The 11,427-nt window shown below is 38.5% G+C and overlaps 1 long non-coding RNA gene across 1 annotated transcript; it reads right to left on the bottom strand.

Moving 5' to 3' along the window:
• Positions 1-3,649: 3,649 nt before the first annotated feature.
• On the bottom strand, positions 3,650-11,122 carry LOC120324164. Its single transcript, XR_005565225.1, has 4 exons — positions 11,073-11,122; positions 5,151-5,277; positions 4,762-4,875; positions 3,650-3,870 (listed from the first exon to the last, which is right to left on the bottom strand). It is a non-coding gene; the product is annotated as an uncharacterized LOC120324164 (long non-coding RNA).
• Positions 11,123-11,427: the final 305 nt, after the last annotated feature.

Here is an 11,427-nt window from a genome sequence, read left to right as displayed (position 1 = left end):
TAAAATTGCAAGGACTTGGAGGGTTTGTCTGTAATTGCATTACAGATTTCTATGAAGTATCTTTATAAGATCATTGCTGAATGTTTTCTTTCAAAGACTGGTTTTGAAAGAGAGGTGAGGAGATCTGTTTTATGGTCAATGCTTTATGTTCATGTCTAATGTTTCATGTTTTATCTTGACCACAGCAGCAAAAAGGTATCATGAGACTGAAGATGTCTGGGAAGTAGCATTTCTGTTGATCACATTAATTGTAAAATAAAATCAAGTCAATTCTCTTTAGATTTGAAGCATCTTCCTCAGTAACTACACCTATTGATGTTTCATCTTTAGCAAGTGATAGAAGGACTGTGTTCGTGGGGAATCAGTATCATGAAAACGTTTGTTTTCTAAAAGTAAACAAAGAAGTAGTTTCTAAATTCCTAAAAAGACAGAGAACAAATATTAGAGGGATGAGATGAAGAAGGTATCCAAAACAACAGCTGAGCATGGGTGACCTAGACTGACTAATGCAGGACAGATAATGCAATTATTATCAAAAAACCCAGAATTATGATTTAGCAGTACATTTACCTATATGCTGACTGAAGTATGTACTTAAGGCCCATAGAAATCAGTAAACCTAAGTACTTACTTAAATCTCTGCCTTTAATTAAACCATAGGAATCATAGAATTTTACTTTGTTTAGAAATAACATAAAATAGTGTGCAATAGTAGTTTTAAGAAAGTGCTAGGGATTGAACAAAAAAGTGTAATTATGTAAGGAAAGATTGTGCTGCTCAAAACTGTAAGAACAGCTCTCGTGAATGAACTCAGCTTCTCTAAAGCACAGCCAAGTTCACAGAGTGGAAAAGCTGTGTTGAGCTGTTCATCTTAGATTTGCACATTTATGTTAAAGAAAATCTCACCCTGATTCAGTGTATTGCTAACAGTGGCAAAATTCTTAATAATTTCAATGTTTGCAGGGGCAGTAGACATTTGGCATATGAGTGAAACCTGGAGATGGATATAACAAAATATAGTTTAGCTGAACACTACTTCCCAAGATCAAAAAAGCGTCCATTTTATTATAGGTAAGTATTATGAACACAAGGGACTGACTAATAGTCTTTGAAGTCACTGGACTGCAGATATTTTTTATTTAGAGGTCATGGTGGAGCAGGCCTATATAGCAAGTTGTCTTGCTCACTCATACTCTGAACATGGTTTGGGACCTAGTCCAAAGAAGACCTAAGTACATGATTAATCACTGAGACCCAATGAAGCTATTTGAATTAATAAAGTAATGTATATGCAGAAGTGTATGCCAAAGACAGGTATTTAGACTTTTCAAAAGATTTTTTTGGCATGATACATAATAAAGTGTTTGGATACCTCAGCAAAGTACAAAAGCCATGAAATACACACGGGAACAAAGCACACATTTTTTGTGCAGGAAGGTGCAGTGGTGGACAAGTTCTGCTGGTTTTGTTTGGTGCCACTTATACAGTTGTGAGATTGCCATCAGTTGCCTGAATAATTGGTAAAGCTTAGTTTCTCTTGCCGTACCCGCATTGTTAAATGCATTCACTGCAGTGACATCCCTGACCCTGCCCTACATGGTGCAGGATGGCTTATATCCACATTGGGACTTCCCCCACTCAAACAATCTGGCTGCACCCACACTAGCCCTGGGCTTCCTTCTCAAGGACCTATATGGTGCCCTGGCTGCTGAGAAAAAGAATTGATTTTTAATAGCTTGTCTATTCTAGCTGAAAAAATATGAGGATCTTGTTTCAAACTATCAAGAGCAATATTTGTATAGCATGAAACAGAAACCATGTATTACCTGTTTTGGTGAGACATATAAGGCTGCTTGAGGCAGCAAAACCTACTGAGAGTGGATTGGAAGAATGTAATGCAGAAATTTTAGCTTGTGCAAGGTAATATCATCTTTGGAGAATGGTTTTTAGCCTGAATTATCCCTAGAACTGCACCTAGACTTTGTTTTGTGGGGAACTAAATGTTTTAGTCTAAAGTAGTGCTTACCGCTGGACTAATGCGTACAGTATTGACAATCAGGGAGCTGAGACCCAGAAGACAATGGAGGGACTAAAATATTTGGTAGCTATGAAGTACCCCTTGAGAATAGGTTATGAATAGGCAATTCTCCGTTAACCATTCAGAGAGTCTAATAGCTCTCTAAAAAAATATAACCAAGTTACCTGCGAAAAATGACAATATGAATCTTGTTGCTTTTCCTCATTCCACTACTGCCAAATAAAATGCTTTTTATTTGGCAATATCTCTCCAACAGTCTCCCTCTAGTATTAAAAATAAATGCATTTAAAAATTATTTTGCCATCCCCTCTTATCACAGGCTAAGGCTGACTTCTAACCAAGCCTGTCAGAGTTCAAGAACCATTTGGACAATGCTCTCAGGCACATGAGAATCACATCAGGAGTGGTTCTTGGGGCTGCCTTGTGCAGGATTATGAGTTGGACTTTGATGATCCCTGTGGGCCGCTTAGAAGGAAACTTAGAAGGAACGATTCTATGAAACTGGGTAAACCACTAGGTTTCCTTTAGAAAGCTCAAACTGTAACAGCTCTCCTTAAAGAGAACTAGGTACGCTTCATATAAGAACACGGTGGGCCCCTGAACTCCACATGGACATTAAGGATAGTGAAAGTGAGATTAATTTCATCCTGCAGGATTCCTCTTTTTCTCTCAGTCTAGTATGTACATGTTCTTCTTGTACTGGGGAGACCAAAACTGGACAAATACTCTAGATATGGTCTCAAAAGTGCCAAATTCATGCAAAGAATCACTTACCTGGATATGAAGGCTGATGGCCTTCTTTGACTCAGGGGTGCACTCTTGACTTTTGGTCATCTTGTCATCCACTAGAGCCACCAGGTCCTTCTCTCCAAAGCTGCTTTTCAGCTGATGGCTCCCAGCCTGTGTTCATGCCTGGAGTTTTTCTATTCCAGAGGTTCAAGTTTGAATTTGGGTTTTTTTCTTAGTTTTTGTGGATTCTGAGGTCCATAAATCAAATTATACTCAACCCTGAATTAATTGAATTTTTTATAGATAAAAAAAATAAGTTAAAAATAAAAGCAATGAGGAGAGGTTTTCCTTCAGATGAAAAAAATTTCTCCAATGAAAGGCTTGTCAAGCACTGGAACAGGCTGTCCAGGGAAGTGGTTGAGTCATCATCCCTACAGGTATTTAAAAGACATGTAGATGTGGCACTGAGGGACATGGTTCAGCGGTGGACTTGGCAGTGCTGGGTTAACAGTTATCATATCCAGCCTAAAAAGGTTGTTTCATTCTAAGATTCTATGTTTCTTGGAAGCATTGTAAACCTGCAAGGCTTTATTCCACGTACTGCTGGGTAACATCTGAATGAATCTGGTGATTCTAATAAATAACCCTTGGTGCCCTATGTGAGATAATTATTTTCAGCTAATAGAAAGTCAGTAATTCAGATACAATTCTTTAGTTTATCTTTAGACCCACCATTTTGCTTTGACAGAGCAACTGTGTAAAGATTTCATTTTAGGAGGAAAGGTAGGGCTGAATGAATAATCTCAATTATTTTTTCAAGCTTCTTAGATTGGACATTTTCCTACTGAAAGCAGACATTTTTACTTATGAGCCTGGTATCTGTTTTCCTTTGTGATACTTAGCTTTATTTAAAGCTTGTAGGCATAGGCAGCTACAATCATTTCAGGAAAACAAGTTACTAGTATTTCACAATTATGCAGGTATTACTGGCCAAATATATTGCTTTCAAGTTCTCCATGGACCACAAATGATGGTAGTCTAAACAGCCTTTAATCTTCTTATTGACATGAATTTTACTCCTCTGCAAACTGACAGTGCTCTGCCTGAAATAAAAAAAAAAAGCAGATGATCTTATTTTTGCTGTGATTACTTGCATCACAGTTTCTCCTGCTGATGGAAAGGCTGATCAAGGTGATGGAAACCCACACACTTGATTCTTACTCAGTATATTAAAAGATGTCAAGATGCAAGTCCTGAGCTACTTAACTTAGATAAACTTCAACTGCAAGAAAAAGGTGCGTGGATAGTAATTAACAGTGAAGATTAACTTAGGCACACAGTAATTATTACTTTAATGAGAATTCAATAAATTTTTAAATCTGACACTCAGCTTATATTTATGCTGGTAATGCCATATATAAATTGAGTTTTTAAAAAATCATGTTTTACCCTGCCCAAATAACCAGATATTTAACATAACACACTTATATGATAACGTGTTGGGAACTTAATTTCGCAAATTGCAGAATTTGTTTTACCCAGATACACACTCTATACAGATGCATATTTCAAACTGTTCTACAGGGCTTCAAAACACTAGCTGGGCAAAGATATAAAACTCTTTAAAGGTTAGTAAGACATAAATTCCTTGAGGAAAACAAAGGGATGAGGAAGGTCCTTAAGAGACACTGCTGAGGCATTTTCAATTGACAAGAACTGTTAGCAATGCCAGAAGAGGCAGAATTAAGTGATCTTGTAACCTCTTACTAATGCTTACATTTTTGTGCCTAGGCCAAGTCTCAGGACAGAGGCCACTTGTTTTTGTTAGCTTTTGTTTGTTATTTCACTTTTACTGATTTCCTGTTGTCAAAGAACCCAGAGCAAACTATACACTACACTAGAAAGTATGGCTTGAGTCCATCCTGTGCATACTACAGCAAAGCACAACCTCTGATGATTGGAGATGGTCTAACCGATGTAGAAAATCATCCCACCTTCTCCTAAGAACTCTTGAGATGTATGAGTCCATTCCTGTGGCTTGCCATATTCTGAACTAAGCACTGATTGACCCCTAGCCCCAACGAGTATGGTGCATCCCTGCTTACAATCTAAAAGAAAAAAAAATTAAAAATTAATCCTGACCAGTCATATTTTATCATATTCCTGACAACTCTATCCTCCTGCACTCACAGAGTACTTTCACTCATGAAAACCTGTGTTAGCAAAGCTCAGCTTGCAAATATGGGGAAATGAGAAAGTTCTGCTTTGTACTTCTGCATGCTTTAAAAGCTGCCTGTGAAAGGCAGGGGTGAGGGCTGAAGGCAATCATTAAGAAAAGTGGGATTCTAGGATGAAGAACTGGATCAATGCAAGCTGTACTCACCCACCACCATAGAAAGGAGTAACTTATGGTCTTTTTAACTGCAACTGCTTTACTCTTCTTTTGGTATTCTCATGGAGCTTGGCTACAGCCTGGCTGGCTGAGCTGATGGGAAAGGGAAGACAGGCACCTGTGTAAAAAAAAAAATTACAGTAACACATTATCTATAAATCAGCCCAGTAAAGGTCTTCAGCAGGATCCTCAGGAAAACTGAGAGCCCAGACCAGTGCTCAAAGCATCTCTAATTTGATTATTTCTGCTTGTTTGTGAAAGGAAATCTAAAGGTCACTTAAGTCAAATCTGGTTTGAGACTCTTGAAGAAGCAGTGCAAACTATTTCTTTGACTAAGGTATTGCTAATGACTTGCTGCAGTCTCATGTTGCCTTTCCTGTTGGCACAAAGCTCCTTTGGCAGCTGTGGTGAGTGAAAAAACTCCCTCAGTAGCTGTTGCGTGGTCATTTCTACTAAATTTCCAAGCAATATATTCTAGTGTGTTTTCCAGCTCATTAGAGAAGGTGATACATAATCCTGAGACAGAAGTCTGGCCCTGGTTTTTGGAGAGCAAAGCACTGCACAACATGAATATAAAACTGTCAGAACTGCTTGTGGGAATACTTCCAGTTAACTCACATCAGGGTGCCAAGGGATTTAGTCTCAGACAGCATCTATGACAGACCTACATATACTTGGTGCCTTTATAATGACATATAGCCACAGAAACAGCACTCAGAAGACCAATGACCCAAGCTATTACAAAATCAAGAAAAATTATTCCTGACAAAGTACAGGTTATGCACTTTCCAAGATCATAGAATCATAGAATCCTAGAATGGTTTGTGTTGGAAGGAACCTAAAAGATCACCTAGTTCCAGCCCCTCTGCCACAGGAAGGGACACCTTCCACTAGACCAGGTTAATCAAAGCCCCATCCAATCTGGCCTTGAAGACCTCTGGGGATGGGGCACCCACAGCTTCTCTGGGCAACCTGTTCCAGGGCCTCACCACCCTCACAGTAAAAAATTTCTTCCTAATATCTAAACTAAATCTACCCTCTGTCAGTTTAAAAGCATTATCTCTTGTCCTATCACTTTATGCCCTGGTGAAAAATCCCTTTCCAACTCTCTTGGAGGCCGCCCTTAACGTACTGGAAGGTGCTATAAGGTCTCCCCAGAGCCTTTTCTTCTCCAGTCTGAACACTCCAACTCTCTCAGCCTGTCTTCTTGTGCATGTTTCATGGACCTACTGTATTGACAGTCAGCAGTGAAGAAGAATGATTGAGATACAGATCCTGAAGGACCCACATCTGTCAGGAATATCTCTGTGACACGACACAGAATGCTGGGGATGGAAGTCCAGGCATCAGATGCCTCTTATGAGTCCTTTCATTGCTTTGAGGTGTTTTTGCAGTGTAAAGGTAGGGGTAAATTTCAGCTAAGCTTAGGAAAATATTTTTAGGCAGGGTGTAAAATACTGTAACACATCCTAATCAGTTCTAAGTGCCTGAGAAACCCTATTTTGGATATACCTTATATAACCAGATAGTACCTGAGGAATTACTATAGCATCATTTCCTGTCCTTTATTTACTGTAGGAGATCAAACAGCTGATCATAGTAATCCTTCACTTGTTTTCTAGTTAAAATAATCAAAAGAGTTTATATTCCCCTTGAAAGTAAGCTGTGTTGCAGTAGTTGCTTAATGCATTAACAACAATGCTCACCATCTTGTCTTCTCTTCTGCTTGGGAAAGCAGCTCAAGCTCTTCCCAAGGAACACAATCCCATTTCACTTCATGTGCCCTGACTTTGTACCACAGTGGAGGAGCCCAGAGACAAAACTGTTCCGTCCCTTGAAAACTAATGTTCATAGAAGTTGTACATTACAACATCTGGATTAACAAGTTATTATTAATATTTTCTTCAATTCATACAGGCATAAGTCTTCAAATTAGGGAGGTGCATCAGAAAGTAAAGTGAGTCCACTGTTTAAAAAAAATAAACATTTACTGTCTAGAAGAATTGCTTGTTGCTCCTCTTTTAATTTACTTCCATATATTTTACTGCTTTTTTCCCTATTTAGCTTGATCCAGGTAAATTTTTCTGGTTACGTCAACTTAAATATATTGACTAATCTTCTATGTCTTTTACAAATATTCATCTGTAGTGTTTGTTCTTTACTCTTTTCATTATTAAATAATGAGATTGTAAAACCATAATTTAGAAACTTTGTAAAAAGAACAGTCAAATCAATTATGAGTTTGAAAACACCTTAATTTTCCTTTTCCGTGCTCTATATTGCAGTGACAAATAATAATCTACCAGTGGGAGACCTTTCACTGTCTTGGGGTTTTTTTCTAGAAATCTTGCATATTGGAAGTGATTTAAGGTGCGCTGCCTCTTTTCCCTGACAACAGGCAGCTAGTTTCAAACTACCTGTGGTAGTTTCAAACTAGCCATGTTGATGATGTGCATGGCAGTTCTGTAGGGAACTCTGCAGTGGCAGTCATGGTGTTTTGTTTCTGACAATAATTTCCTGCTTACTCATTACTGGAAGTTTGAAAATGCCTTGAAAGAAGACAGACCTCTGCTTTCATCCTTCCGAAAGTTGGAAGGATGGAGAAGAAAGAGTGTGTGATATCATTACAGTCATGCGGGTTTTTCTTCCCATCTAGCTAAATGTCAGCCTTTTAACAATCCGGCTTAAAGACTCATTTTAACAACACACATCAAAGGCAGATTCTCAGGTGAGTTGGATGGTGTGGAAAAGTAGACAACAAATAGTGACTTACAGACATGGAGAGCATCCAGCTGAGAAACCACACTTCTGTGTTAATCGCAAAAGGACTTCAAGAAAAGCTGAGAATTTAATCTCCTCTTTGTGGTCTTGGTCTATTTTTGTTCTGGAATGGGGGAAAGGTTGGTTTCACCTTTCATTTCTTACACAACAGAACAAATTTATAAAAATGTTTGCATTTTTTCCTGAAGGTTTTTACTCTGGCTATGGCTATTATAAAAATGCTGTAACAACAAGAGCTTAAAAAAAATGTTTAATTTCCCTTAGGTTGTGCAAATAACAGTACTGTGCACATATCCAGGGGCTTCTGCCAGCACGACTAAGTGAGTTTTAAGCTGAATAAGAGGCCCTTTACCAACTCAGTTGGTTCATCTTTCTTAATAACTACATTCTCCTAGAACTACCAGTGTTTTGTCTGATAAAAAAAAAATTCAAAGAAAAAAAAGAGAAGCAAAGGGACGAAGGAAAGCATGGACCATAGACAAGGTTAGTTCAGTTGTCAGCTCTTTGAAGAAGGAAGCAGAAGGCAGACAGCAGAGCCTGTGTCATGTAATTCTTTTGTTGTTTCCTCTGCTTTTCAAAGTGCCTTGCCTATTTGATCTCTAGCAGATAGGTGCTGTAACCGTTTTTATGCCAGAAGCTTACCATTATAAATTCCTTTTTAGAACTATATTTCACCGCCAAAGGAAAAAAACTTTACCTACTGATCTTCAAAAAAACTTGCAAGCAAAATGGCAAGCTATCATACCATCATTACCTTAATTTTTCTTTCTGAGACTCACTTTCACTTTTTTTGGGGTTGCACTCTCTCAATGAATGTGGTGCTACTTGACATTTAAATGTCCAAATCCCCTTGAATGGCATTACTGCGAACTCTGCAGCCATATACCATATGTGACTGGCTAATACACATAAGAATCAAGAGATATATTTCATGATGGACAGCTAGACTTATAAATTCATTTTATTATTCCTCTCACCTCCTCAACCCCATGAAAACAAATTTTCAACTAGCTACTGTTATTTTAAGAAGAGAGTAGGGAGAGTATATACCGGCAGGCTGATCAACATAAGTCACCCAACTCTACCAGCTAAAGGTTTGAGTCTGCAAGCTGTTTCTTGTGGGTGGATCTCTTGCTTAGATTGAGAAGCCTGCAGAATTTAAACTGAAATCAGCTACAGCTAAGTTATAAGACAAAAACTCTCACTTTAAAAGTTATTCAAATGAAGAACCACTTACAGAGTGAAGTCACTTTACATATTATTATTATTATTGTTATTATTATTATTGTTATTATTACCCCTTTCCATTTGCTCCCAATTAGTTTTAACATACAAATGTTCTCTGTATTATTTTTTGTGTGTGTTTGTCTCAGTTTGGGCAATAAGAAGAGGTTTTAATTGCTACATCTACCTGGATGAAATCCAAAATGTGAACCAAATATCCTACTCTTTTCCTTGAAAAGCTGTGGACAAAGGCAGAGCAGGGGAGCCAGGGATGAGGAGGGAACTAAAAATATGCCCAGTACAGTCAACAGTTTCATTCAGGCTCATCTCTGTAACCCAAGGGTGTTTGGCAATGATTCAGTTATAATAGATGTTCTGTACTGTTCTCAGCTAGGACAAAATAGCAGATTTTGTCTGGTTCTTGTGCCAGTAAGGAAAGGAAGAATAAAGGACACTTTCCTGCATCAGTTTCTGCAGCAGAACATGACAGATTAATTCAAAATAATTCAAAGTATTACTTAAAAATAATGCCCATAGCATTCTGCAGAAGAGAGTATTGATTTCTACTGGTGGCTGTACTTTTGCCTGTAAATGTGGACCTCTCTGCTTTACCCATTGAAAGGGTCCTTCTGCCTACAGAGAAAACATTTAGCCTTCAGGAAGGGAGAATGAAAAACATGATAAACTTGCCATGATTTTTCACACTTACTCAGTCTAGACTGGTGTAAGTGGCTGTCACACAGAATCAGGATCAGGGCTCTGCTGTGCTGCAGAAGCAGTCCATGGCCTGAGCAGCCTGCAGGAAACTAGTCACTGTAGAAACCTGGGTATTACATCTTGCTGGGTGGCCAGCCAATAAACCCAACTAGTTGCATTTTTTGGTGTATAAAAATATAAGCATGCACAATTTCTACCATTCATTCAATTTTCTTGTTTCTTCTGAGTTAGAAGTCATGGACTCATTTGCAGGATTTAACCGGTAACGCCTGTCATGTTGAGCTGGAAACACCTCTAGAACATGTCAGAATTATAGTGCTTACAACGCCCACAGGAAACAGTTGTCATCCCACAGGCAAGTGAGAAATTGAGTCACTGTATCATCATCATCTCCTACAGCCCAGCCAAGTGTCCTAATTATAACATCATTCCATATTCAGAATCATCTAAGTAAAACGAAGCCTTAAAGATAAGTGCCTTGCCGGCACAACACGTCAGCTCACATTTGAATTCTGGACATCTAGGCTGGGTCACGACCTGCAGGATGACCTCAGGAGGTACTGCAGGCCAAAGTAAGGGCTATTCAATATTCACCTGATGAAGTGCTTTATGCTGAAGAGAATGGATCATGGCCATCACTGGAAACTTTCCACCCAAACACACAAAGCTCCCTCCCCTGTGTTCACTAGTACACATACTGACTCAACACTACATTGGTTTACTGAGCTTTCCTCCCAGTCAAAGGGGCTAATTTGATTACTTAATGGCCCTTAGAAAGCAAATTTAAAAGTAATCATCTATTCTTAGCTCAAACACTTTTCCTTTCAAAAATGTTTTCCCAAGAGCTCAGCTCAGATGAATGGGATGTTTTCCACAGAGCTGTGCAGCTTGCCTACAATTTCCACCCACCAGCCTGAAGATGGTACTGATAGTTAAAGGTACAATACTGCAAAAAGGAAGAAAACCCTCCTATTACAAACACAAGAAAATCCTCTTTCAGTTACACAACTGTCATCTGAGTAGAAAATTACAGGTATTGCAGATTTTTGTGGTTTGTCATACATTAGCTTCAAGTTTTCTCATGGAATGCAAATCTTCTCCAAGTGGGCAGATATGCTGTACATGCACTCCCATCTGAGCAAGATTGCACAGGTAATGGTGATGGCAATTGTTAATCCCAGAAAACAATACCTGGATTCTTCCATGATGAAAACACTGTTTTCAGCAGCTGAAATGATGCCTTCCACCTGAAAATTCAAAGACAAAACCAAGACCCATAAATATAAGTCATAAAAGTTATTAAAAATCTTTGGTACGAAATACTTCCCACAGATTTGCTTCCATTTTTTTAATTGCAAATCAAATACGTATTTTAGAACAATAAGCATCAACACTTGGTTTCTATTTTTTCCCCATAGGAAATAGTATCTTTATCCCAGAGAAGCTGCAAACTTAGACATGGCACACATTGTCTGGACTGACTTTGATTTCCTACCTTTTCTACCAGGAAATTCAAGTAGTTTTTCTTGAAAACTTCCTGCATTTC

This window comes from Pipra filicauda, unplaced genomic scaffold, assembly GCF_003945595.2.
Source record: "Pipra filicauda isolate LSUMZ 115617 unplaced genomic scaffold, ASM394559v2 scaffold443_size986076_pilon, whole genome shotgun sequence".
Classification (NCBI taxonomy): Eukaryota; Metazoa; Chordata; class Aves; order Passeriformes; family Pipridae; genus Pipra; species Pipra filicauda.
This window is presented reverse-complemented; position numbering and strand designations above follow the sequence as displayed.